The sequence below is a fragment of the Pan paniscus genome, chromosome 14, assembly GCF_029289425.2.
Source record: "Pan paniscus chromosome 14, NHGRI_mPanPan1-v2.0_pri, whole genome shotgun sequence".
In the NCBI taxonomy this organism is placed as follows: domain Eukaryota; kingdom Metazoa; phylum Chordata; class Mammalia; order Primates; family Hominidae; genus Pan; species Pan paniscus.
Genome location: NC_073263.2, coordinates 52,693,996 through 52,717,432, shown reverse-complemented (window position 1 = coordinate 52,717,432; position 23,437 = coordinate 52,693,996). Strand labels below are relative to the sequence as shown.

General features: G+C 44.9%; 1 protein-coding gene and 1 long non-coding RNA gene across 3 annotated transcripts in view; one reads left to right on the top strand and one right to left on the bottom strand.

Annotated features, from left to right (window-relative positions):
* Nucleotides 1-1,496, top strand: part of LOC117975600 (uncharacterized) — a 46,670-nt gene extending 45,174 nt beyond the window's left edge. Inside the window, exon 4 of the long non-coding RNA XR_004665928.3 lies at nt 114-1,496. This is a non-coding gene — a long non-coding RNA (uncharacterized LOC117975600). The remainder of the gene's footprint in view (nt 1-113) is intronic.
* FAM124A (family with sequence similarity 124 member A) overlaps nt 1-23,437 on the bottom strand; it is a 63,308-nt gene that overhangs the window by 4,356 nt on the left and 35,515 nt on the right. The gene's annotated exons all lie outside the window — the stretch shown is intronic.

Here is a 23,437-nt window from a genome sequence, read left to right as displayed (position 1 = left end):
GGTGGTCCATGGTTCCAGACTGTAAATCCTCCATGAGTGAGGGGCTATCGGGGTTAGCATTTATCTATTTGTTGCTAGTAACTACTGATTCCTCTATATACGTTGCCTTTCAGGAACCGTGTACAGGAAAGGGAGCTGCCGCCTGCTGACTGATCCTGCGGATCCTGCAGGGTTTGGATGAGCAGCTTTGCCCTGTCATATCCCAGCCTATCCTCCTGGTCCAGCAGCCCTCCCTGGCCCTCACTGCAGCTCACCAGTAACCCGTTTCTGTTGTGCAGAACTGGAGACCTCTCTTCCAATGCGCATTTGCACCAGGGTCTGCTTCTCTCAGATTCTCTCTCTGGTCTGTGTCCAAGCCTACAGGCCAGAACCCAAGGCCAACCTTACTATGCATCCAAGGTTTTAATTAAATAATGGGTTTGGGGGCAGTCGGTCTGGCTTGACTTAGCATATATTAATAGTATCTGATTTACAAATCCCTGCAATAAGAAAAGGGTTCTGACTGGGGTTTACTACAAGGGCTCTCTCTTGGCATCCAGCAGGAATGAAGAGTCACCCCTTTGGGATGGGGTAAGGAGCAGCCCCAAAAGGCTCAGATGTGCCTAAGAGGTGTCACAGCTGGGTGGCTGCTGGGGAAACAAATCAATTTTCTTAATCATTTGAATTGGCTGAATAAAAGAGAAAATAAGTCAAGAGAAAATAAAATGAGGCTATTAGAGAAAGAAGTCCTTGGGTACAGAGGTTGTTTCCGGGGGAGGGGGACAATGTTTATTAATTCAAATGTCTATCTTATTTTTTCCAAAGGCCAATTCCTTTGGGTGCCCTAATGTCATTTTCTTTCTTGATAAGTATGCATCACCTTGTAACTTCTGTCTTCAAAGTCTTATTTGAGAACATGCACTTGGTGAAAAATTGTGCAGTCCGAATCTGCCTGAAAAAGGAAGCCTTTGTGGTTGCTTTATGAGGAGCAGAAGGTCAAGGTTCCCATGCAAGGAATGCCAGGGGATGTCTAAATGTTCCCAGTGTCAGGGAATAGGGCACTGTTCAATTTGGCTTAAAATCAAGCACAACTGATGGAGGATGAACATTGTGTAGTTTTGCAGAGATTTTCACGACTGTGCTTGTTTAACAGAAATCTATCTGTACTCTCTTATTTTTACCACATGATGAAGGTAGGAATCCAGACAAACCCTACATTCTGCTGCTTTGAAGAGAGATGGTACCCGGTCTTTTTCACTGGAGGGTGCCCACGTGCACAGTGGAGCTGCCTGCTGGGTGGGCAGAATTTGAGGCTGATATGGCACTGTGAATAATGGCAGGAAATCCTGGGTGGCAGCAGGAGGCAGGTGGTTGAGGAGCCTCCACATCGCTCCTGAGGCCTGGAGCTGATGTGACTGCAGAGCTTGCATATGGGCAGACCTGGTGGTATTCTCTGGCTCTGTCCAGTGGCAGAGGGGTCAGTTTCTAAAAGTGGGGTCTTGTTGGATTTAAAGACAACCCGCACCTGTGAAGGTTGGAGCTCCTTTATGTGCTGTTCCCCTGGTGGTGGTTCCATCTCTGGCCTCCCTTGTGTGCTTGTCTGCTGACCAGAAACACTAGAGGCTGGGAGGGAGTTACTTTAGATGTTTCCAGAGACTCCTCCTCAGTGGACCTTTTTAGAGTGATACAGGAACCTGAATCCTCCTCACATGGAAGCCTCCCCCTGGCTTTCAGCTCTTGGAGGCTGCCCTCCTGAGCTGCTCCAAGTGACAGCAGCGATGTACTCGTTCCTTTCGTTCTCTTTGAAGCAGTGCAGGCTAGCTGCCTCCCTGGAATCCAGAAGCTCCCTTCTTTCTATTTAAGGAACTTTATCTAAGGAACAGAATAGCATCACATAAATTAATGTGCTTAAGGCAACCAGCCCGGGAAATTTGGTTATGTCCCTAAAGTCACCAAAAAATTGGAATTCAGTAACTGATCCAAAAGTTTTCCCTGCACCTTTGAGTACAGTTTGCAGCTGGGGAAGCGAAGGGGTCTGCGGCGGACCACTGAGCCAAAGCATCTTTTTCAAGGATCTGGGTGTCAAGAGGCTTATACCCTGGCACATGGATAGAATCCTTTCTCTCTTTTTTTGAGACAGAGTCTCGCTCTGTCACCAGGCTGGAGTGCAGTGGCGCGATCTCAGCCCACTGCATCCTCTGCCTGCTGGGTTCAAGTGATTCTTCCGTCTCAGCCTCCTGAGTAGCTGGGACCACAGGCACGTGCCACCACACCCGGCTACTTTTTTGTATTTTTAGTAGAGACAAGGTTTCACCATGTTAGCCAGGATGGTCTCAATCTTCTGACCTTGTGGTCCACCCGTCTCGGCCTCCCAAAGTGCTGGGATTACAGGCGTGAGCCACCACGCCCGGCCAATTCTTTCTCTTTAATTTTTTACTTTTTATAGATTTAGGGAGTACAAGTGCAGATTTCTTATGTGCAAATACTGCATAGTGATGAGGTCTGGGCTTTTAGTGTACCCATCACCCAAATAGTGAACAGCGCACCCAATAGGTAATTTTCAGCCCTCACCCCTGGTCACCCTCCCACCCTCCCACCCTGTGGAGGCTCCAGTGTCTCTTATTCCACTCTGCATGTCCACGTGTACCCATTGTTTAGGTCTCACTTCTAAACGAGAACATGTGGTATTTGACTTTCTGTTTCTGAGTTATTTCATTTAAGATAATGACCTCCAATTCTAACCATGTGGCTGTGAAAGATGTGATTTCATTCCTTTTTATAGTTAAGGAGTATTCCATGCTATATATACCACATTTTTTTTTCCAGTCATCCACTTGATGGACACTTAGGTTGATTCCATATCTTTGCTACTGTGGATAGTGCTGTGATAAACATACGAGTGCAGCTATCTTTTTGGTAAGAATCTTTTCTTCTTAAATCGCTAGTAAATGTGATTCTGCCCCTCCCCCAGGAGCCCTGGCAGAGTCTCATGATTTGTTCATGGTCAGGGACTTTACCCTCAGCCTCACACCTCCTCTTTCCCAGTAAGATCATTTCCTCTTGTGTTTTCCTTGGCAGAAACATGAGCAGTGTGACAATGTCTGCTGTGTAATGAGCCCGTGATGGCCATTTTAACACAGGGACTAATACAAATTTGGGGCTGTCTCAAGAAAATTGGGCAACGGGTTCACATTGAGAAATCAGAGTCTTGCTCTAAAGAAAAACACCATGTTTTCCTTTTCCTTTCCCTTTCCTTTGGGTGGTTTTCATACACTCACTAAGGATGCTGGCCATGGGCAAAGCCTGTGTTGTCTTTCTGGAATGGTCAGTACAGGAAGAGGATTTGGATGGAAAGGGCAAAGTTCACTCTAAGAATGGACAAAGCCCGTACACGTTTTGTAAAATCAGTGATGTTTTTGGTAGAAAGTTTGAAAGTTGTCAAAGAGATGCTGAGCTAGACAGGATGGCGGTTGAGCAAATGCTTGCTGGATTGTCATCTGTCTAACTTCTCTTCCTGTCGCTACTATGGAAGTGTAAGGCTTTCTGGAAAATCATCAGTTATAGCAACATACCAATTCCATTCTCTGCATAGAATGGCAGGTAGTATAATTCAGGGTAAAAGTACTTATTCCCCCAAATTGGTAAAATGGCAGCAAAGTGATAATTAGCACCCCCTGTGGCTTCCTGCCAAGAGTTACTTAGCCTCCCTAGCTTCACCCCGCATACCTCTTGAGTGATCTCTCTGAAAGTCAAACCTGAACAAGCTCCTTGGCAAAACTCACTCCTTGGCAAGCTCTACAAGACCTGGCCTACCCCTTGAGCCTCGTGTCTTTCTAGAATCCTAACTCATGTGCGCCAGCAGTTTACAACTACCATGCTCCCAAACACCTCATGCTCGTTTGTATCTCCATGACTTTACATGGTGCTCCCAGTGTCTGTGCACTTAGAGAATACCTGCCATCTTCGGAGACAAAGTTCAAGGTGCTGCTGTGAAGCCTCATTTGGCCACTTCCCCTCATTTGGTGAACAACATGCACTCATTTCTCTTGGGTATATTCCCAGGAGTGGAAATGCTGGGCCACAGCATGAGCATGTTTGCGGCTTTAGTAGATACTGTCAGTTTCCAAATTGTTTGCGTCGATACATAATTCTACCAGGAATTTGTAAGTATTCCAGTTGCTCCACGTCCTCACCAGCATTTGGCATTGTAATTCTTTTTAATTTTAGCCATTCTGGTGGGTAATGGCATTTCATCATGTTGTTAATTTGCATTTCCCTGATGAGTGATGATATTGAGCATCTTATGAGATGTTTATGGGCTATTTAGGCATTCTTTTTAGAGACATGCCTGCTTTTTATGCATACTCTGGATTTAACACCTTTCTTAGATATATGCATTGCAAAAAATATCATCAGCCAGTTTGTGGCTTACCTCTTCGTTCTCTTATTGGTATCTTTTGATGAACAGAAGTTCTTTTAAAAGTCATTTATCTTTTTTTCTTTAAGGCTGGTACTTACTGTACTCTGGTTTATTTCTTTATTTCTTTAGAGACAGGGCCTCCTTCTGTTACCCAGGCTGGCGTGCAGTGGCACGATTATAGCTTATTGCAGCCTCAAACTCCTGGGCTCATGTGATCCTCCTGCTGCAGCTGCCTGAGTAGCTAGAGCTAAAGGCATGTGATACTATGCTCAGCCAATTTTTTTTTTTTTTTTTTTTTGTATATACAGGGTCTGGCTATGTTTCCCAGACTGGTCTTGAATTCCTGGCCTCAGGTGATCCTCCTGCCTTGGCCTCCCAAAGCACTGGGATTTCAGGCATGAGCCATCATGCCTGGCCCCTTGCTCTATTTTAAAAACTTTTTGCTACTGCATCCAGTAGCCATTGTGAACCAGGATTCCTGAGTACTATGGATGACCACAGGTAGGACAGAAAATAAGCCACTCTTGATTAAGCCACGATTCTTTAGGTCCCTATCATTCTCAGTTGTACTTGAGCTTACAAATTACCCCAACAAATAGGAGATATTGATATATTTAGAGGAACTGGGTTAATTGTTAAATCTTCACTTAGTTCTGTGAGGCTTTTAGAAATTGGGTTGCTTGACGTCTGATCCTGCAATTATGTGTTTAAACAAATGTTCAGTTTTGTACATAGCAAGCACTCAATATATTCCTGAATGAATAAATACAAAAATACATGTGAGATACAAATACATATCTTCTTAAATAACTTAAGGTAATTTTAAGGTACTTATATGTGTGTAAGTTATGATATATGCCTATATATCATAAGTCATAAATACCAATAAATATTATTTGATTTTAAGAGAAAAAAGTTATGAGGACTCTGATATTTTTGGGAAAAGCAGTAGCAACATCTAATGATAAAGAGCAACTTTTCAAATAAAAAAATATCTGAGTAGTTGCCTCAGGGACCAGCTTTGTTTAATACAGGTTGAGTATTCCTAATCCCAAATCTAAAATCCAAAATGCTTCAAAATCTGAAACCTTTTGAGTGCTGACATGATGCTCAAAGGAATGCTCACTGAAGCATTTTGGATTTTGGATTTCCAATGCTCAAGTGATAAGTATAATGCAAATATTCCAAAATCCAAAAAAATCTGAAATCTTAATCACTTCTGATCCCAAGCATTTCAGAGAAGGGATAGTCAACCTGTATCAGTAGCGACTCTTGTGAAAATGTGGCAAGGATCCCAGGAGATACTATTAATAAACAGAAAAGGGCTGGGCACCTAGAAGTTCTAGGAAACAACATGGATATTGATCTGATGTATATTAAAAAGCTATTCACTTAAGGAGGAACAACAGAGAAAATCAAAGTGACAGCTGAGGACCCGGAGCTAGCGCCAACAAATCTAATGATAGAATCTGTAAAACTTGAAAGAATATCATGCCCAGGTGCAAGCTTTCTCTTTGTATAAGTTCTGCATCTTTCCCCGAATATTTATTTTTGGTGTAATTTGTGAATTACCCTGCCCATTGGCTGTAAAACACAGGAATAGACAGAACTGATTTTTATATTAACAAAGGATCATCAGAGTTTCATTAAGTATCATTGATTTTAAGAAATTTCCAAAGAGAAATATCCCGTGACATAGTTCAATGACCAGGAGGAGCTGACAGAAACGATTAACAATAACTTAGGTTAAAAATCTCATTCTTACTTTATTTGAACAACAAGAGATAGAGTATTTTGTTTTTGAATTATCCAGATAATTTCTTCAATTCTCCAATGTAATTTTCTATTGCACTGAGGGTATAATGCTAGCTTGTGGGACTGAACTTTAGCTAATTACTGCATTCTAGCCTGAAGGATTCAAGTTAAAAAAAAAATTAAGCCAACGCAATGTTACACGCCTGTAGTCCCAGCTACTCAGGAGGCTGAGGTGGAAGGATCACTTAAGCTCAGGAGTTTGAGACCGGCCTGGGCAACATAGCAAGCCCCTGTCTCATTAAAAGAAAAAGTACATGCATGCATATCTATCTGTGAGCCTGACTGGAATCTTGGAGATTCAGTTTAATCTCAGTTTTCTTTAGCTCAGCACAATTGACATTTTCGGCTAGATAGCTCCTTGTTGGGAGAGCTGTCCTGTGAGGATGTTTAACCGCATCCCTGACCTCTATCCACTAGATACCAATAGCACCCTGGCTACCTCCCAGTTGTGACAACCAAAAATGCCTCAGGACATTGCCAAATGTCCCCTGGTGGAGGAGAGATGCCAAGTGCCCCCAGGTGAGAGTCGCTGCTAAACTTTTGTATTATGAAAATATAATGCCCTTGCATAAACCTGGGGGTCTAAGTTCTGCGGGAATGCCTCCCTATCATTTTTTGAATTAAATTTTTATTTTTATAAACTGATATGTAAACAGAGTTTTAAAAACAAAGTACACATTAGTTCTACAAAGCTTATAATGGGGAAAAAAAAGAGGTTTTACCCTTATCCAAGTCTTATTTCTTAGAGCAGTGCTGTCTATAGAACTCTGTGCAATGATGTAAATGTTCAATATCTGTGCTGTCTGATTTGGCAGCCACTAGCCTCCCAGTTCTCCCGAGAGGGGACTCCCTCAGCCTCCTGCCTGGGCAGGTGTTAGGAACCTGGCAATCCCAGAAGTGTAACACAGATTGCACTTCTTCCTCCTGGGCCCAGTATGGCACTCCCACCTTGACTGTGCTTGGCGTCCTGCGGTCTAGCACTCCCACCTTGACTGTGCTTGGCGTCCTGTGGTCTAGCACTCCCACCTTGACTGTGCTTGGCGTCCTGCGGTCTAGCACTCCTACCTTGACTGTGCTTGGCGTCCTGCGGTCTAGCACTCCTACCTTGACTGTGCTTGGCGTCCTGCGGTCTAGCACTCCTACCTTGACTGTGCTTGGCGTCCTGTGGTCTAGCACTCCTACCTTGACTGTGCTTGGCGTCCTGCGGTCTAGTACTCCTACCTTGACTGTGCTTGGTGTCCTGTGGTCTAGGTCCCTGGTCCATCTTTCCAGAGAGTAAGCTTTGGCCTTCTGATGGGAAGGGGAAGAGGTAGCTGATCTGGGGGTTCAACTGGTGTGTGTGTGTGTGTGTGTGTGTGTGTGTATAAGGCTTTATTTACAAAAATAGGTGGCAGGCCAGATTTGGCCTGTGGTCTTTTAATTTGTCGACTCCTGTCAATTGCTTTCTGTACAAACTTCTAAACCAATTTTTCCACTCTCTCATCTAGGCATAGGCACTGTTTCCCATTTAGCCCGGCCATCTCCCTCCTGCTCCTTTCTTAGGGCCCAGGCCTGCAGCATCAAGTCTTGGCCATTCAGTGTCTCAGAATGATAAAGACAAGAGACAATCAGTGCGGGCAGGAGGGGAGTGTGGTTTGGGGACTCTTGATTTGTTAGGGAGCAGAGGGGAGGTGTGCCCCCAAAGCCAACCTACTGACCTCCTGTGCCCCCAACTTCCTTGTAAGAAGATAGGGGGAAAAGGATATTCTGGTTTTGCTGAACTGGGCCACCCAGCCTGCCTTGAAGAGGGAAGTGGCTGGTCTCACAGCTGGAGCTTCTCTGAACTTTAAGTGTGAGATACTTATCACTGTTTTTGCTTTTTGGCCTAGACTCCAATCACTAATTCAGAGAAAAGTGAGCCCCGACTACTTGACATAATAAAAATGGATTACGAAAACTCAAAAGCAGTGCTACTGCAAGGCTGAGCTAGCTGACCGTATCAGAAAAGGATCCACGCCTAAACTGTGGTAACACCAGTGAGTCAGGTCTCCTCAACACCCTCAAAACCTTCCACTGGACTTGGCGAGGTTATATTACTGCCCAGACTGCAGCTGGGCATCATAGTCCCCACCTAACCATCCTCCACTCTGGCCACCCACACCGTCATTAGAATCAGTGAACACACGTATTTGCCAGGAAAGATACTGGCAGCGTCCTCAAGACTGAGATTGTCATGAAATCATGCCAAGAGGAACAGAAATGAGAGCAGAATTTATTGTATTACGTGGGCCGGTACTTTGCAATCCTGGTTGCACATAAGAATCACCCAGGAAGCTTTAAAAAAAAAACCGTTCCAGAGCAACTGAAACAGAATCTCCGGGGTGGGTCCCAGGCATCAGTTGAAAAGCTCCTCAGGTGATTTGAATTAATGTGCAGCCGGACAAGGGCCAACTTTCTGATTTTCCCTTCTGCCTAGCTGGCTTTACTTCTCTTGTTCAGGGGCCCTCATCTATTTTTATGGCTACTGAAATTATTTTATTCTGAATGACTTTACATTTTCATGACTATATACTCTTCAAAACTTAAAAAATGCCTTTTTTTACTCTATGTGAACTAAACTCTTGCAACCTCCCAGCTCCAAAAATCTGTGATTCTGGAAAGCTGTAAAAATGGAGACCTAGAAAAACTGTGCCCTGTATAATGTGCAGTGAGAAAGCTAGCGGGAGAGGCGGCGCCAGCACACAGGAGTGTTCTGTCCCTTTTGTCTTATCCCTACTCTGTTAATTCCTTTAGCATTCACATTTCCCCCTCTTTGTATACAATTATCTTGGCTAAAGTATGTTGAACTTGTCCTTTCAATTAACCTCTGTCTGGAAAATGATATGGATAATGGAAATTCCAGAGAATGAATTTCCACTGCCACATTTCCCTCTCAATAAATTTTAATTTTGTTCTTATCTGCAGATCTGTTTAAATAACAAAACTTGCTTTTTAGCCTTGAATCCTCATCAGTTCCACCCATTTCTATGGCTTACATAAGTTTGTTCTTGCAGTATTATCTGTTAGCTCACTTAAAACAGAGAACTATTGAATATATTTGTAATGCTTATGCCAAAAACACAGGCTGCCTACATCAGAAGAGATCAACTAACCGCCCACAGGACAAAGACTCAGGCTGAACAAACGGTCCATCCAGCCTTCCTCAGAATACATGGACGTCATGGCCATTGTAGATTCTAAACAGTAACTATAGATCTAATCTTTTCCATAAATCTGCCTAAGGGGGGAAAATGTTGATTGTTGAGATTAGCCTTGTACTAACAATGCCTCTTCTCAGCAAATAGAATTTAGGACAGCACCTCAAAAGTTTCATGGGTTAGAAGATTCATGCCAAGAACAGGTCAAGAATTCACTATGGCTATTCTATTATCTGCAAAGCAGCAGTCCTTAGGTGCTCTCCTGGCCAGAATTCTGCGTGGGCTTTCTTGAGTGGTAAAAAGCAAATAAGAACATTATAAATTTAAAAAAAAAATCCCATCTTTGAAGTGCATAGTATTTAAGACACAAATGCAGAAACAAAAGGACCTACAGACAGGACAACGTTATAGATGTTCAAAGAATATGTCAATTAACTAAGAGACAAGATGGGATGCAAGTACGTTGTAAATAATGAGTTATCTCAAGTTTGCATTTTCAGATATGGCAGCAACCTCGTATGTAGTCAGTGGGCTATTTGCCTGAAAAAGTACCAGCCTCTTAACCTGCTGGGGACCCTTAAGGCTACAGGATGATCTGGGTCTGGGGTCTCTGATTCAGGCTGGGCCCACCCTGGAGTTGCAAAGGGCCTTCAGAGAGACAGGCCAGAACCCCATGTCCACAGGATCTGGAAGAACCCAGAGTAAACAGGACATCTCCAGGAACACTGTGGGTGAGAACTGGCCCCCAGAACTGTCTCACTGATTCTAAACTCACCCAGGATAGTAGTTGAGTCCTGGGATTCTGGCTGTACGTAAAGTCGTCCTGGCTGGGATTAAACTAACCCTCCATTAGTTACCTAGGGTGGGGGTTTACATAATCAGATAAAATTCTGGAATATCAAGGTAGGTTTTCTGATCTGCTTTTAGGTACAGAAAAAAACCCAAAAAATACTTTTAAAAATTAACATGCAATTAATTAAAGTTACCAATTTCAAGCTCAATTTTCCCTTAAATTGACTGAGTTCAACTCACAAATCTTATTCTATTAATAAGTCTAGCAAATGTTAACAATTAACAATTATTTTTAAAAGGGCTTTGTAGCTTAATTTCCTTTAACATCTTAAACTTCATTTATACATTTAATGTATTGATTTTCTTTTTAAGTAGTTCAGTGGTCTTATTCATAAACAAAATCTTTAAAGTACTTAAGTAACTCTTGTAAATCTAATCAATTCAACATATAAACATGGTGACAATTAGATCCTCTTAACAGTTTCAATGTTACAAATTTACTAAAACTTTGCTCTCATATTCCTCAACTTAAAAGTACAAATCTAAATCAATTCTAAACTACATTTTACATTGGAATCACAAGGTTGACCTCTTGTCTTAATAGGGCAAATGCTGTAAAACACAACAAATTCTTAAAATACCAAACATGACCAAATTGTTTCTCAGCTACCACAAAAAATGTTAATATCATGTATTTTTACTGTATTATTTCTATTCTAAATTTTTCTGGGATTAAGTGTCCATTAAGCAGGTAATTACATCATTTCCAACAGTTTGGTGTTGCTTTTCTAGCTGACTGAGGTTGCACACAGACAGCAATTCTAGCCAGGGGGTGTCCCAACAAGGAGGGACACACAGCAGCCTCTTTTGTGGTTTCTGTAACAGGGATTCAGAACTGAAAAGAGCTGTGCACATGGCCCATCCTCTCTGCACTGTACTCAGATTGTGGCTAACTTCCATCATGGCTTCATTGGCTCTGCATGTGTTTGTTTCTCCTAAGTTACTTACATCTTATTCAGTTGGATTGTGCATCTCTCTTGAGGCTTTGCTGCCTCTGTAGCCCTCTGATAACTTGGTGTTCCTGAGTTAATGGAAGAGAGGAGCTGGTTGAACCTGGAAGCCCCAGCTGTTTAAAATGTCCCACTTGAGTGTGATACTAAAGGAGCAACCCCAAACCAGCCAGGCAACTGAAGAGAGAAGCAGATTTAGGAAAGAAAGCCGCTAAAGGTGCTCATAACTTGGTGATCCACACCATTAGACTTAAGTGGATCTTGGAAAGCAATTTCCTTTATTGACATCTGGGCCCTACAACGTGGTGTCCTCTTGTGACCATGCACAGGCCTCCTCCTGAGGTCCCAGTTGCACCTGTTCATGCTACAGGGCCCTGATCCTGCCACCTAAGTGACTGAGCTGGGGTAGACACCTGACCTAATGAAAAGCAACTAAAAGACTGAGCTAAGCCAACTGGACTCCCCCTCTTCTTAACAGTGTGGGTTGGGTTTTGACTTTCATCCATTTCCTCTAGTGAAAAGGAGATAAAAGACCCTTTTTGTTTTTGTTTTTTTAAATATGACATTAAGAGAGTTTATAAAATTATTTCTTCACTCAATAATGACCAAGTTCTGGAAACTTCCTCCTTGGTCCTGTTATTTCTTCAGCCGTTCTCATTACTCCTTTCCATTGCCCTTTCAAAGGGAAGATGTCAGAACTGAATTTGTCTCCTAAGACTGTTTTACTCTTTCGTTTGTCAAGGACAGAAACCCAACTCATGCTATTAAGAAAAGAGATCGAATGAACCGGGGAGATGTCCACAACTGCAGGAATGCAGCTGGGCTACAGGATAAGTGGAGCTAAGGGTTCAGACGCAACAAGTCCTGTTCCTTCTCTTCTCTGGCCTTCTCTCTGCAGGTCAGCACCCTTCCTCTTACTCAAGGCAGGATGGCTTTCTCTCCCTGGTGGAAAACACAGCTTCTGACCACTCCCCAAGCTTTACATGGAAGAGCCAACTTTTCTTTCCCAATTCCAATCCCCAATGCCTCGTGACATCTGGTGCACAGATAGTCTTGACACACCGACTACAGCTAGGGAGGCGGGACTGGGTTATTCTAACACGGCACTTCTGTGTGAATGGGGTAGGAGGCTCTCAGTAAAGGAGTACTGAAAAGGCAACACTTCAGTTGGCCACAATCTGGAGCTGACCGGTGCTGAATATTAGTAGAAGGGCAGCTTAACCCTTATACTCAGAGCATCGCTTAGGTGGTTCAGTAGTAGCTGGTTCTCTTAAAACAGCTAGATTACATTTCTCATTTGCATTGTTGGAAATTAATCAGAAAAGGAGAACACTTTTAGAAAAAAAAAATCTTATTTACATGAAACCTATGTGACAAGAAACCTATAAAACCTAATTTCTTGGAAATTTATAGGAAATGAGCAGATAGCCATAGCCTAAAGATTTAGCTTTTGACTTCAACCCTGCAGTTCTAGGCATTTTCTTTGCTTCTCAATTTCAGGAAGTTATTCTTCTCTTTTGAGGTCCAGAAAAATCTATTTGCAATTTCCTACAAGTATTTCAGATAAGCAGTATACTAGGATCAAACTAAAATGACATACATTTAAAAAATTCAAAATCCTATATATTTTGTATAATATATATTATGTAAACACAAGGGAATATATTTGAAAACAAATGTGGTCATTTCTTCCACAGGAGGTTTTATCTACATGCTTCCAGAAGTTTTTGGTTTGGATTACTAGTGAATCTTAGCATGTGTGAGGACAATAATGGCTTGATTCAAGTAACCAAAAATCCTTACGCTTTGGAGGTTTAGTAAACAGTGATTTGAGAAACAGAATCAGCCTCCTATTACAAGTTTTAAGAAGCAGGTTGAACCCATTTCCCCCATCGGCTCTCCTAATACACTACATAATTTTTATTACAGCTATTGTTTATTATCTGCCTGCCCCGGCTAGAATATAATTTCACTAGGGCAGGGACTTCTGTCTGTGTTGTTTACTGATGTATTCTGAGCTCACAGATCCTGGCACAGAGCAGGCACTCTATAAATTGGCTGAATGGACAACTGGTTAAATTTAGGCATGACATAAATTCCTCCTGACCTAAAGATTACAGGTCTGTGTTGATGACAACAACTGCCATAAGGATTAACTACAGTAGCAGATGCTGTGGCAGGACTTTTCTTATTCCCGAGTGTCACTATGAGGGCAGTGGTGCATGGTGGAGGGCTCTGTATGAGCAGAGGCCAAGGAACGTGGCTATGCAGGAGGCAGGCCCCCCTTCCCAAGAAGGTGGCCTTGTCTTTCAGGATGATAATACTCAAGCTTCCTGCCCTTGCCACTTCCATTCTGACTTACAGACATTTTTACAATTGCTATAAACTTGCAGTGTTGTTACTGGTAAGTCATCAGTCTCCATGGCTCATAATGGGTCCCATCACCTTCTAAAATCTAGTCGTCAAGTTCTGCCATAAACAAACACCTGCAGATGCATCCTCAGAGCATTACTGAGTCCCTGCTAACTGAACTGGCTTTGGGGTTGGATGGGTAGATTCCTGGTCACTAATGCACATTAAAAGTACAATTTTATTTTACAAAGGTGGTTTCAAAGAAAAAAACAAAAAAAAAGGAAAAGAGTACAACTTAGATACCTACTTTAGGAGGACAGAGACACTGTGTGTGTCTTATGGTTTACCTAGCAGATGATAGCTTTTATATATTCTAAATAAAAATCTGGCAATGTTTATTCAGTGGCCTCCACTGGGGAAAGGCCCCCAAAACTATCCCCTAAAAATGGCTGAAAATATGTGCGCTTTTCTCCAATGTTTATTATAAAACTTTCAAACATCCGAAAGTGTTAAAGAACAACACCCCTAGACCCACCACTTAGAAGAAGTTGTCTTATTTTTAAAATCTACATATGCACACATATTATCTATATATGTATACATATATGTATGAGTATATATGCAATATAATCTGTATAGTTTTTTGGTGAGCCACTTGAAAGTAATTTGTGGCATCTTCTAGAATAATGTATATAAATCCCACATATGTGAGTGAGATGGGCACATGTTCCTATGAGATGGGCACATGTTCCTATCGACCAATCAAGCATCTTGAATTCCTGTCTCAGTCAGGAAGGTGATATATTTTGTGGTCTGAAAAGAGGCCCTTGCTGTTGGGAAGGCCCTGGGCAGCTACCAAATTCAGCTAATGGTGGAGCCGCCTCTGTGCATTTCAATCCTTAGTGGTTTATGGATTCTGATGATGATGATGGTGGTGGCGGCGGTGATAATGATAATAACAGCAGCTAATTCTTCATAGTCCTTACCATGTGCCAGGATTTACCATGCTAAATTCTTTCCCTATATTTTGTTCATTTCATCCCATAACCATGTGGCCTTGACTGTGTTGATTTAGGCACGTGAGAACCACCCAGAAGTCCCTTCCCTGCAGCATTGTATAGGGTTGGGTGTAAGGTGGAAATGCAGAAGCAGCCATTTTTTCATGCTCTGAAGGTTAGAGTAGGGCTGTCCCCAGTCAGCTGGCTCAGTGCTCCCAGGCCTGCAGCTGCTCAGCTCTCACTAGATCTCCATTTTCAGCTTTACCTGGCCCTGGGCAGGTGTGTTTTAGGACCATGGCAAAGGGTACCAGCTCCTCCTCAGGTCACCATGTCACAGAAGTTGAGGCGGTGAGAGACAGAGGTGGATTCCAGCACATCTCCCCAACTTCCCAGCAGCCTTCTTTCCCATCTGGTGGCCAAGCCGACCTGGGAAGATCTCAGCCCCAACACCAGGAGTCTCCTTCTCCACCAGCTCCTCCAGCTGTGTGCCATCCTTAGGTTAGGTCACTCCTAAGCCTCTGAGTGAGCCCTGACTGGTACAGCCATCCTATGAGATGCTTACTCGTATTACCCCCATTTTACAGATAAAGAAATAGAGGCACAGAGAAGGAAAGTAACTTGCCCAGGGTTGTAGAGCTAGCATTTGGAAGAGACAGGATACAAATGCAAACCCTGGCTCAGAGACCAGTCTTTGGATCATTGTTTTACTAATATACAAAACAGGAAAAATGATTCTTAGCATCAAAGCTTAAAGATGATATATACACAATGTCTGAACCATGACAGGTGCAAATATATGCTTAGTAAATGTGATGGACATCTCAGTTACTCTGATTTGGTTATATGAGTGTATCATCAGATGGCCACAAGTACTGTGAAAATATGTACAGCGATTACGAATCCATAAAATCCATAAACCAGAATTTCAAATAAATAAATGGAAGCCACTGCTGTGGAAGATAAACAGTGTATGCAATTTTTTTTTTTTAAAGAGATATGGTCTTGCTGTGTTGTCCAGGCTGGAGTGCAGTGGCTATTCACGGACGCTATCATAGAGCACTGCGGCCTGGAACTCCTGGGCGCAAGTGATCTTCCTGCCTCAGCCTCCCAAGTTACTGGGACTACAGGTGTATGCCACTACATCTGGCAGGTGTATGCAACTTTGAAGCTGTCTTAAGTTTCAGTTAAGAGAGATCTCAAAGCACAGGCCACTGAGGAGGGACTGATGCAGAGGGGCTGACAGACAGGCAGGGCTCGAGTTTCCGAGGATGTACAAGGTGAAGGGTCAGGTTTTGAGGAATCCTATAGGATAATGGAAACATGGACAACTGGCAGGGAGAGGGGGTGCCTTGGGGGTCAACCCAAGTGGCTGCTTTCATCCAGTGACTATAAGATTTTATTTAAAGCCAATTCTTATTTATTTCCTCTTCCAAAGTTGGACAAATAGCAATCATGGGCATTAAAACCATTCCAGAGCAAGCAAGACAGCACCACTGGCCTAGAGTACCAATGGGTATAGCTACTAAAGGCATCAGTCACCCTTGACTTTGTCCTTGGCCACATGAAAAACATTTATGCACCTTCAAAAAGTCATAACGGAAGGCCATTTACTGTTATTTTGAATGATTCTCCTAAAAGGACCTAATGAGATTTAGCACCCAGAAAAGTTTGTTTTCAGATCTGGATTTTTGTTTTAATTAAATAACAAAAAGTTCATTTTTCTTTCTGATTTGGCTTCCAGGAAGCTGAGCACTTAATCCTCAATTCCTTTCTCTGCCCTTGCTATATTTACTTTCTGATCTCTTAGTCAGGACAACTATCCTGCATGTATATATTCACTGAAATTTTTTTAGACGGCAGTATATAATTTATAAATACCAAATACAGACACTGAGAAGTACTGAATAAATAAAAACCCAAACTAAATGGGATTATAGGAAATTCCCAATAAGCAGAAACACAGTGAAGGGGCACCATTGACTTGCTTCCTTCTCAAAGGGGATTGGAGGGTTTCACGTGCCCAGGCGGGGCGCTGTGCTTGTTTCAGCCAGGTTTTCCACCTACTTACAAAGCACTGAGTCTGAAGCTCATGTAGCAGAGGGTTCACTCGACCAAGCGAGGGTTCCCCTGAGAGGCATGTGGGGCTCCACCTCTTGTTAATCCCATCACTCTCCAGCCAGGGCTGTGGGATGCTCTTGTCCCTGGAGGGGTGAGGACGCAGGGGAGAAGAGGTGTCTTCAGGGATGTGGTGAGGTCCAGGGGAACACAAAGGTTGGCAAAGGGACCAAGGACCATTTAGGCCCTTTTTCCATCCCATGCTGGGGAATGCACAGAGAGCAGGCTCTCTGCCTGGTTAAGAGTAACCCAGTCTCTTGGGACAGGGCTGGCATTATGGCAGGCAGGCCTGCGCGGGCTTTTCAGGAGCAGATGGACAGAGCCCCTGTGGGCTGGGCCTGGAGATCTTCACTCATTAGCACCTCCCTTTAGGGCCAGCGTGTCTCCCTCCCCACCCTTGGTCCGAACATCACAGGGAGATGTCAGAGTGAGAGGCCCCCTAGTGGGAAAGGCTGTGGCTCCCCACTAAGGGCCCGCAGCCTTCCAGCTACACTGACCCAGCAGGGGCTACAGTGGGCCCAGGAGCCCTCTACCTGACCCTGTGGCCTGGGTGAGTGCTTGCAGATGTCTGAGGCCAGTCGATGCTGGTCATGTGGCGCTAACTTTTTAAAGCTTATTGAGAGCCTGCTGTGAGCAGGTGCTGAGCTAGTTGCCTGGGTAAATAGTAACTGGATTCTCACACATGCCCCCTTCCAGACCACCTCGGGAAGATAGTGTCTTGAGATGACAAAAATCCAAACTAGTAGAACCTAGATTCTTTGGCAGCAAACAGGGACTCCCTTCACATAAAGTCCCAGGGGGCCCAGAGGCTCATTCTCTCAGCATGAAGCCAAGAGCCAGGAGGAAAGTTCCTTAAAGTGAACGTAATGTTTGACCTTCCGTTTGAATGGGAAGGAGGTTGCAGCAGAAAAGGGACAACTAACCCAAAGGCCTGAAACCCATTTAGCAAATCGTTCTTTTCCTACATTTTTGGGGATAAGTGAGGAAGAGAAAGAAAAAAAAATTGAAAGAATTTAAAGAAAAAAAATTGACATGTAGTTCACATGACAAAAATGATGCAGATGAAAATGTACCAAAATGCTCTGTGATGGTGGTAGTACCATAAGTGATTTTTAAAAATACTGTGCAACTTCCAAAACTTTTTTTGGGGTAATTTGGTTTTATTACTTTCTAATAAAATTATAATTAAAAGTATGAAAACATCAAAAGAAGGATAAATAGAAGCTAACACAAAATAACTACTAACATGGGGGAAAATTCAGTGGAGATGAAAGTAGGTTTTTGATCTGGTGTTTGAACAGGCCAACCTGACAAAGCTGGCAGGTCGCAGGACAGACAGGATTTGGTCTCTGCTTTGTGAGGATTTGGTCTCTGCTTTGTGAGATCTAGAGCCTGGACTTCTAACTGCTGCCTCCCAGCAGGCATTGGCTATTCTTTCCTGTTTTCCTGGGCCAGGAGGGTGTCCCTCCAAAGCCACACCCCACTTCCCTGTGCCGTGGCTCTCATGAGCCATGCCACAGAACAATCGGAACCAGCTGTGAACTTGGGGCACAGGGACCCTCTGGTTCATCTTTGTCCCCCTCCAGTACTGTACCTGTCTGAAAGGAGCTGTTCAAAGAGTTTGCTGACCTGAGCAGCTCCTGGAAGTGCTGCACTGGCCATTTTTGGTGTGGTTTACTCACAGGCACAGAGTGGTTGGCTTGTAGCCCTGTGTTCCAGGGGATGGGCCCTGCCTGCTGGGCACCATTTGCTACATGCAGAAGCAGCAGCACTTTCTTCCAGATCTCCCACCAAACCTCCCTTAGGAAACGGAATCCTGAACAGACCAAACTAAATAAGCTAAGTGAGAAAGGAAGGGCAGAGGGAAAGCTGTTCCAAGAATGAGAGCAGAAAACATCGCTTAAAACTCCTCACTTTCCTTCCTCTACCTCAAAGATCTGCCTGTAATCATAGTTCACTTCTTTTTTCCTAAAAGAAAATTACTCTTCCTCTCAGGGCTGAAAAGGTAATGATGTCACTTATACCTGCCGCCAGAATATTAAACCCAGATGATGCTCTGAGAAATGATTTTCTGGGGGTGGCTTTCAAGCATGCTGGGTAGCTGGCATAGACGAAATGACCCTGTGCAGGCAATGCAGTTGGCTGAAATAGCGATTTCCTTCAGGGTCTCGGCCTAGGGGCAAGCCCATGGCGGGCACATTAGTATCACTTCCCCAGGTCCAGGGACCCTCTGCACTAGCCCCGTGCCCCATAGCCTGCTGTTCGCAGGTGTCTTCCTTCCCCCACATGTGGATCTCCCGCCCCTCAGGTCACTGCACCCCTGCCCAGGGAATACCAGAGCTCAAGCGGGAGTAATAAGGCAAGCTAATGCTTACCGAGTAGCTGCTGTGTATCAGACATCAGGTGCAAATGGGATGAAATCAGTTTGAGGAAGGTTTGTTCACTCTCCAGATACCTCTTGAGACTTGTATTTTTGATGGTCTTACTGAGCCTGTTATTAATTAAAACTACAAATATTTTTTAAAGTGGCCGTGTCTTAGGTGGTGGTAATCAAACCTGAAGCAGCAGCTGGGCTATCCTGCCCTAGAGTTCGCTGTGCCTGGCAAATGTCTAGGAGGGCGCTACTGGCCAGTTCCTGGAGCTGGTCAGAGAGGCAGAACTTCAGCCCCAGCCCACATCTGCTGGACCAGACCCTCTGGAGGTGGAGTCCAAAAGTCTGTCTGACAAGCCCTCCAGGTTTTTATGCCTTCTAAAGTTGGAGACCACGCCAGCACTGGAAATGCCAGGTCTCTACTGGGTCCATGAGTTGGCTGTGCCTCCATCCACTCCAGTCCTACCACTTACCATCTGTAGTACTGGGAAGTAGGCAGTTTTCTGACCTAAATATCAGTGTGTGCATCTGCAAAATGGAGATAAGAATGGTCTCTGGCTGGTAGAAATGCTGAGGATTAAGTAAGATATTAGATCACACTTAGCCCAAAGCGTGGAACCTATTAAGCGTGCAATTAACATTAGTTATCACATTATTATTTGTAGGGTAAATGCTTTCCTGCATGAGCTCATTGCCAGGCAAGACCAACTGGTGATAGTCTGTCACCATTTCTGGCAGCAAGAAGCAGAGGTGTCATTCCAGGAGGGTGGACCATGGCAGTGTGTATCTCTGGCCTTCCCAAGGACACTGGCTGAGCCCTCCCCTGGGAGAAGCGGGGCTCTCTCACAGTCACATGGCTGGCCTGGGGATGGAGGACTCCATCAGCACAGCCACCATTTTTTGTGTGTGGAAGGGAAGCTGGCCCACAGGCCTCAGGCTTGGCATAAGGGGCAGGGACAGGGTACAGGATGGCCACCTCACAATCTGCTTTACTCTCTGGCCCTGCTTTCAGTGGCTGGAGGTTCCTGCTCGCAGCCAGCCAGCAGACACCACGGCCCCAGGAGCCCTCCTCCCAGACACCTCCTGACACAGCCTCATCCTGTGTCCTATTGGGGGGTCCTCCTCACTGTGCACACACCCAGGAACTGCCTCTGAACCGCCCCCTCTGCCGAGGCTCTCCACTGCTCCCTCGGCCTCCTGCACACACCCCTACCAGCCCAAGGTTGCCATCTTCACCACCTTCCCTCCCTTTCCTTCTTTTATTCATTCCACAAACACTGGGTGTCTAACATATGCCAGACACTGTTAGAGGTGCGAGGGTGACAGCAGTGGGCAAATAAGACCAAGTCCCTGCCCTCAAGGTGCTTGTCCCTGGTGGGGAGGTGGCCAAGCCTGTGATGTGGGCAGCTGCCGTGCGCTGGCAGCTTACAGTGCTATGGGGAGGAACACAGCGAGGTGAAGGGGACGGGCTGGGGCATCTGTGTCTGAGAATGAGAGAGGGCCAACTGCGTTTCACTGCGGGAAGACCGACCATTCTTCCCACAGATCTCAGTGAGCCTCCAGGGAGGCCTCACTCATGAGGTGACCCTGAGGGGAGACCTGCGGGGGTGAGGTAGCCGGCGTGTGTTTATGTGGGGAGGGGATCAGGCGGTGGGGATGGGGGAGGCAAGCATGGGAGGTACCCTGCGTTCTGAAGGACCCCAAGTGACACAGGGTCACGGGCAGATGAGGGGAGAGGCAGGAGGTCAGCGGGAGTGGGAGGCAGGTCTCACCAGCCCTGGGAGGAACTGGGCTTTACTCTGTGGATGAGCAGCCGCTAGAGGGTTCTGGGCAGGAGTCATATGATCTGATTTGCATTGTAAAAGGATCCCTCGGCCATCCAGTGGAGAAGTGGCTGTGGGAGCCCAGGGCAGAAATGAGGAAATGCCAGTGGCATTTAGAGATGGAGGTGGCAGCAGAAGTGGAGAAAGTGGCTGGGTTCTGCAAGCGTCCTGAGGTAGAGCAAGTGGTCTCATGAGAGAGGACTCAGGGATGACTCCGCTAGTTTTGGGCTTTGGAACTGGAGCATGATTTGCCTGTTCCCGAGTTAGTGTCTCACCAGACATCTATGGCTCAGGGAAGATGCAGCTCGGAACCCTGACGGCTGCCCCGGCCCCGTCCTGCCCAGGCCATTGTGCCTTCTGCTCCCTGGGGCTCCCCAGTGCCCCCGGAACAGCATCTGCCCCAGCTCTGCTCAGGCATAGGTTCTTCTGAGCAGCCTCTCGTGGCATCTTCCTACCCTGGCCACGTGAACCCATCCACCTCTGTGTGGTAACGGTTGCCACTCCCGGGTCATGGGTGCTGACCGAGGGCACGCCAGAGGCATTCTTCCCACAGGTCTCAGTGACCCTGCTAGGGAAGAATTACCATCCTAAGTGTTCAGATTTGGAAACAAAGGTTCCCAATGCAGTGGAACATGCCCCTAGCCACTCAACAGGTGAGTACAAGAGTTGAGACTCTGAAGCCCATGCCACGTGCTGCCCTGGATGAGTTTTGAAGCCACAGCACTGCAATGCTTTGCTAGCTTTCTTGGTTTGCATGTCTGCCATCTCCATTGCTCTGAAAGGTGAAGCCTGGCATAAGGGGCTGCCCAATAACCCAGATATTAGAGTCTGAAGAGGGTTTGGAGACCCATGAGAGATCCCAGATGGCCCTCACCCTTCTATCCCCAGCTCACACTCATTCATTTTTTGACAATATAATAACTGAGACAGATCAGATACAAGTAAACAGATAAATATACAAGACAGTTGTTATCGGTTGAACTGTGTCCCCTCAAAATTCATGTTCAAGTTCCATCCCCTAGTAACCTCAGAATATGACCTTATTTGGATATAATGAGTTGTTGGAGATGGAATGAGCTTAATTAGGATGAGGTCATGCTGGAGAAAGGTGAGCCCCTAATACAATAGAACTGGTGTCCTTACATAAAGGGAAAATTTGGAGATGACACACACAGGGAGAATGCCATATGAACGTGAAAACAGAGACCAAGCTGGTGCTTCCACACACCAAGGAAGGCCAAGAAGGCCAGTGCAACAGCAGGCTGGGGAGAGGCATGGAACAGATTCTTCCTCACAACCTTTGGAGGAACCAACCCTGCTGATGCCTTGATTTTTGACTTCTAGCCTCCAGAACTCTGAAACAATAAATTTATGTTGTTTAAGCCACCCAGTTTGTGGTACTATGTTAAAACCAAGACAAAAACTTAGAAAAGTGATTAAGTGTGTGAGAAGAAAAACCAGAGTGCTGAGTGTTGGGGAACGGGAACTACTCTAGGTGGGGAAGGCAGAGAAGGCCCCTCTGAAACTTGGATGATGGGAAGGAAATCACGGAGGAGATCATTCCAGGTAGAGAGAACAGCAGGTTTAAAGGTCCTGAGGCAGAAATGAGTTCGCTGCATCTGAGGAACAGAAAACAGGCCAATGTAGAAGAAGGAGAGTGAGCAAGAGGGAAGGGAAATGAGAGATAAATAAAGCCAGAGAGCCATAGGCCTTGGTGAAGATCTGGAAGGGACTGCAAGGGCCATGGGAAGCCCTTGGAAACTCTGAATCTTGAAAGAGACATGATCTGATGCATCTTTTATGATGACGCACATAAGCACATGCACACAAATGGTCTAGATCTGGAGTGTACAGGGTGAAGACAAAACAAGGCCCATCTAAGTGTCTGCTCCACTCTTTCCAACCACTGTCACTTTCTGCACCTCCTAGTGGAGAATACCATGTGCTTCACCTCAGGAAGAGCAGGCCTTTCTCTGCTTCCCTAAAAAGCAAGTCTCTGCCTTGTGCACTCTTGCTGGGAATGTAAAATGACACAGCTGCTATGGAGAACAGTGTGGTGGTTCCTTTCCTCAAAAAATTACACACAATTACTGTACAATCCAGCAATTCCACTTCTGGGTATACATGCAAAAGAACTGAAAGCAGGATCTTGAAGAGGCATTTATATACGTACGTTCATAGCGGTGTTATTCACAATAGGCAAGAGGTGGAGGCAACTCAGGGGTCCATCCTGAATGGACATGAAAAATCTATCATATTCCTGCAATGGAATATTATTCAGCCTTAAAGGAAAGGATGTTCTGACACATTCTACAACATGGATGAACCTTGAGGACATTATGCCAAGTGAAATAAGCCAATAACAGAAAGACAAATACTATATGATCCCACTTATATGAGGTACTTATAGTAGTCAAACTCACAGAAACAGATAGTAGAATGGAGGTTGCCAGGGCCTCGGGGAGGAGGGATGGGAAGTGGTCAGTGGGTACAGACTTTCAGTTTGGCAGGATGAAAAAGTTACAGAGATGGATGGTGGTGATGGTTGCACAATAATGTGAATGGATAAAACCACTGAACTGTAGG